Genomic DNA, 5,948 nt, shown 5'->3' on the forward strand with positions numbered 1-5,948 from the left:
ACATGGGCTAAAGTTTTCAGAGCAAGACAGAAGCTAATCATTTTTTCTTAAAATAGTATCAAGGCCTGGACTTCTCTGTACATGGTGGGTGGGGTGACTGTTCCTTTGAGCAATCAAAAAGGAATAAAATTTTTGCTGTCAGAACCCCACTCCCCTGACAAAACTTCCCTCCCTCTGAGTTGGCTCCAAGGTGATTGAATGTTCAGTACAGTGGCTGGTGGGCAATTATTCTTAAAACTGTCACTTCTCAATACGAAGGATAGGGCTTTAGACAGTGAATGGCACTCATAGGGTTGAAGGTGAGTATCCTATTGTTTCTGATGAATCATTTACTTGATTCTTACGCTTTCTAAATGTTAAAGAAGGCTATTTCCTCTATAGGCACAACTAGACTTAGCATTTTACAGGTAAACATTTATAAAATACCAAAGTCTATCAGTTTACTTTGTTGGGACTTTCCCAATTTAAACATCCAGTGAAAGCAACTGCTAGTCATCAATTAAAATTAAATTAGACTAAATTAAATCAATAAGCCTAGTTGTTGATTTCAATGGGAAGTTGGTTGAGAAAATGGGTAAGAGAACTGAGCCCAGAGAAGATTCAACTGCTAATTACTCGTAAAAGTTTAGGCTTAAAGGGTTATAAGCATTTGACTTAGGAATGGAAACAAAGAAAGTGGTGCTGGCTAAGAAGACCCTGGGCACAACCCTAAAGTCAGGGTTGGCTGTGACTTCCTGTCAAGGAGATTGAATCCTAGTTAGTCCTAATGTGTTTCAATCTGACCCTCTCAGAGAACTATGGCCCGGGAGGCCATCGGGCACACACAACAATCAGCTGGGCTGGAGTAGACAGGATGAAAAAGAATCTTTCCCATGAGCAACAAGCTCTCAGCACTCCACGTTGTAAATTCAAACCAAAAAGTGGGGTTTTTGCCCTTCTTACATGCTTTCATGATTTCTATTAAATATTTTCATAAGTCCCTACTGGGAGAGCATGTGCTACTTATCAGAATCCTATATAGTAGCTCCAAAAACCAGGAAGTGGTTGGAAGGGACAGACTATGGTGATACAGGTTACACCTGGTTTCAATCTGATTGTCAGATGTCATAAGGGCGGGCATATAAGACTAAACCTCACTTCTACTTCAAACCTATAGGGAATTATTGCTGATTTATTTTAGCAAAGAATGTTTCATGCTCTTGATTTCCATTCCACTTTCTCTGCTTAATAAAATAAGATGTCACATGTCAAGCTACATTGTAGTGAATTATTTCAACAACCCAAAGCCTTTCAAATCCACTTGAAAACCTGCCACAAAGCCAAGATCTGTCACAAAGCATTAGAATTAGTTACCCCTGGAAAACCCTCCTACCATAGGACAAGTGGGTAGGCAGCATGCAAGAAGAAAGCCTTGAAGTATTTCTAAGCTTTGCACACCAAAGAACTCTTTGGTCCAGTAGACATGAAGGTTCTATGGTCCTTTGAATTACTCCATGCCTAGATTTAAATTCTTCTGTTCTTTTGACCAGATCAAAACAATCTTATCATGGGCCAAATTCGTGCTTTTCCAAGCTGTAGACTTCTGTGTCACGTTCCACAAAATACATGGCAAAGAACCTCCATTATTTGCAGGCATTTCATATAATAGAAATCTGCATTCTATTAAAGCTCTCTGCTTGATAATTAACAAGACAAGTAATAAGCCACAAGTCTATATTTTGCAAGTCTGTCTTGCTCTAGGTTTGTCTCCTTATAGCCAGGAGCCGGGGGCACATTCAAGTGAACCACCTCCTAAGTTGGGCAAGTGGCAGCATCTCCAACTCTGATCAGTTACAGACGTAGTTCGCACATCCCAAACCAACGTGGTTAGAGAAGAAACTACCTTGGGGAGAGTCTATAGATAATACATGTAATGAATGAACCTAAGGTACCCCATCTGTAAGTGCTTAGGCATTCTCCATTTAATGGTAGAGTTTCAATGCCTTACTCTAAAACACTCTTAAAGGAGGATTTTTTTATGGCAAATATGTGTGGAATGTCTTGCAGAACCACAGGATTTCATTTCCCAGTGTTGATGTGTATGGAAATAAAAATGAACCCAGAGAAACACAGAGATACCATGTGAAGCCTTTTCCTTAAACTGTTTCTTCAATCACTGGGGAGCAGGAGCCCTAACCATCACACAAGAAGGTATTCTCTTTCATGATTCCAACAGAGAAATTCAGTCTTTAAAAGGATCACAGTTTGGATCTGATTCAAGGAAGTATCCTTAGGTCCTCAGCTCTTTTGAGGTTCACCAATCTCTGACCATGCTGGGGTCATTCAGACCATGCTTGCTCTCATAAAGCCATGTTTTGACAGCAGCACATGTCTCTGCCAGCCCCCAGCCATCCTTAGAGAAGCTACTTGGACTTTTACCTCCAAGCCCAGACCCATTAAGCTTCCAAACAGTCTCCCAAGGGTCAATAGATAGACTTCAGGATGTCTGTGAACTTGGGTGAGAAAAAAATTATCTTCACTAAATTCAGTATTTCCTTAGGTTGTGAATGTAGACAACAATCCAGAGCAGAATTAGCACGTACAGGACTTACAGAAATCAGATATATTTTCATATCTCCATTATTGTTGATGTACCTATCTCAAAATACCATCTACATTCATCACTACATCAAAATTCTGGTGGTTATCAGACACATTGCTAGATTTTATTATCTGTTAATAAAGCATATACAGATGGTCCCCAACTTAACAACGGTTCAACTCACATTTTTTCAACTCCATGACAGTGTGTAAAAGATATGCATTCATTAGAAACCAAACTTCAAACTTAGAATTTTGATCTTTTCCAGGACTACCAATATGCAATAAGATACTCTCTTGTGATTCTGGGCAGCAGCAGCCCCAGCTCCCAGTCAGCCCCACCATTGTGGGGGGATAAACAACTGACACACCCTAAAACCACTCTGTACCTGTACAACCATTCTGTTTTTCATTTTCAGTAGAGTATTAAATCAACTACATGAGATAGTCAATACTTTATTATAAAATAGGCTTTGCGTTAGAGAATTCTGCCCAACTGTAGGCTAACATAAGTGTTCTGAGCACATTTAAGGTAGGCTAGGCTAAACTATGATGTTTGGTAGGTTAGGTGTATTAAGAGCATTTTTTACATAGATATTTTCCATTTATAAAGGATTTATCTGGAGGTAACCTCATCATAAGTAGAGGAAGATTTGTTATTTCCTCTACTTAAAAATTACTATATCATAATTTTTAGAATACTTTGATAACTATGTTTCAATATAACTGGTTTTCCTTGTAATTCTAGACATTTTATTTTATGAATTAAAAGTATTTTTCTGAGAAAGGGTTTTTTGGCTTCATCAGACAAACTTCCAAAGGGGTTCATGGCACACACACACACAGAAGATGAAAAATTCCAACCCTAGCACAACCTTGGAATTCTCATCTGATCATTACACATGATCCCATTCCACAAAGTGGTTTCTATCTGGTCCTAACAAGTTCTACAGTTCTAGGAGTCCACTGATTCTATTTTTCCTGCTTGACTCTCTGCCTTAGAAACTTGGTTCATTTTCTATTCCTTCTAGGACATGGTTCTCTGATCTGCTCATTCATTAATTCAATAAATATTTATTGAGGGCCTACTATGTATCAGGTACTGTGTGATGTGGTAGAGATACAGTACAGAACATGGGAGAGAAGTTCCCTATGCCAATAGAGTTTACATTCTAGTGGGAGGATGGATAAACAAGTAAATAGATAGATACATGAATGGATGAATGGATGGATGGATGGATAGAGAGATAGAAGATAAAGGGAGGGAAGCAGTTAGGCAGGAAGATATGCAGAAAATTAAAAAAATTTGATATCATAGAAAATGACTGGTTAACGACTATAGTTGGTGGTCATGCATGACCTCTCTGAGAATAGATGGTAGAAGGGCCAGGCATTTGATGTTTAGGGAAGAAAACCATCAAAGTACTTGAGTGATCAGGGAAGGCCAGGGTAGTTAGAACAACACAGTTCTGAGGCAGAGAGTGGTCATAGAGAAGGTCAGAGTGGAAAGAAGGATTTATTTCATGAAGGGCATCCTAAATTGGGTAAGAACGTAGAACTTTACAAAAGTCCTGGTCTTCAAGTGTTTAAGTAGGGTTTTAAGCAGGAGATTGTCATGATCTGATTTCTGTTTTTAAAAAACTGTTTTGGCTGCTGTGTAGTGTGTAAGCTGTAGGAACACAAGAATGAAATCAGTGAGTAAATTAGGAGGTTGGTGTGGTAAACTTGAGGGATTAGGTGATGGTAGAGATGGAGAGGGAGAGATGAAATTGAGATATGTATCAGGCTGGGTCACAGCAAGAAGCAGTGCCAAAATCAAGATAATTTGAGGGAAGTTTAATAAGTGACAATTCACAAATGTGTGGATTGAGTATAAAGAAACCACAAGGGATAGTGTAATAGCTTGTGGCTGCTAACCCAAAGGCTCAAAAGGAGTGGGAAGGAAGGCTACTGGAACCCAGAAGGAGGAAATATGCAAAGATGGGTGCCTCAAGAGAAGCTCTGACCTTTGGGCAGGGGGCACAGTCACGTTATGCTAGTAAGACCTAAGTGGGGGCATAGCCTAGGTCTGGCTGTGGCCCCACTTTTGAAGGCCCTTGAGGAAATAAATATATTTACCTCACCCTCCAACCTCCTGTCAGGATTCATTGTTGACCAGAGGGAAATATTGGTCCATACAGAGTAAATGAGGATGCATGGTTCCTGCCTGCCCCGCTGCTCAGAATGCCAGGTCTCTTGCACCCATCAATTGTGTTTATCTCCATAATTAGCCAAATTATTTGCTAATATTCTTTTCCCCACAAGGCAGTGAGCTTCTTGAGGATGTCCATGTGTATCTGCTGGTCCCAGCAGAGTGGCTGTTTTATGAAACATTATGGTTAGTGAATGGATGAATGGCTCCTTCGGGTTCCTATGTTCCTACACCTATGGAACACTGTTACTCCATGTTGGATTTCCCTGACACCAACTGCTGTACAAGTACTAGTACCTCCATGTCACAAGTTGTGTGGACACACTGGCTCTCCTCCCAGATGGGGCCATCACAGGGTTCCCGTCCCACTTCTTGTCCATCTCAATGTCCCACTCTCTCCCCAATTACTCCCCATGTACCTACTTAAGGCTGTCAGTCTGCTCTGAGACAATTGCCTGAATCTTTATAGTTTTTGTCCAAAAAGTTCTCACTTCTCAGTAATAACAGATATATGGCTTCCCCTTTGAGTTTTTCTGTATCAAATTAGCACTCTTATTGTTGAGTGTTGGAACCTTGGTGAATATGCACATACATATGTATCATATATCTCCAAGCCAAGGAGACCTGGCCTGTTGCTGTTCAGTGTTTAAGGATGCCAGTGTTTCATGCTGATCTGTCTCACTGTATAAATGTTATGCTCAGATTTCCTTTGATGATATAAACTGAGCCTCTGCTTTAGCTGATGAAAATAAAATGCCAAATACCCAAGTATAAATGACTTATTTCTGGAAAAAAAGAAAAAACTACTTCATACTTATCAATCCCCATATCTTGCCTGTCCAGTACAGTAGCATGCACAACTTTTCAGCTCTGCCTTCAAAATGTGATAAATCTTCCCTCTGGGGCAGAGTGCATCTCTGTATTTATCCAGAGAAGACTTTAACTCTTGTCTACATGTTAAAAACAAAACAAAACAAAACAAAAAAAAAAACAACAGTAGGTTGGGAGAAGGAGGAGGGAAAAGGTAACAGATTGTGAAGGATTGATTACTAAAGCAAAAAAATCAATCTTCAGACTTTGATGATTTAACCAACCACAAAAGCATAGAAATGTATGAGAAGCCCTGATTGATTTTTAACTCCGTAATCCTTCCCACCCCATCTATTATCCTGTATGG

The sequence above is a fragment of the Leopardus geoffroyi genome, chromosome C1 (assembly GCF_018350155.1).
Source record: "Leopardus geoffroyi isolate Oge1 chromosome C1, O.geoffroyi_Oge1_pat1.0, whole genome shotgun sequence".
Lineage (NCBI taxonomy): Eukaryota > Metazoa > Chordata > Mammalia > Carnivora > Felidae > Leopardus > Leopardus geoffroyi.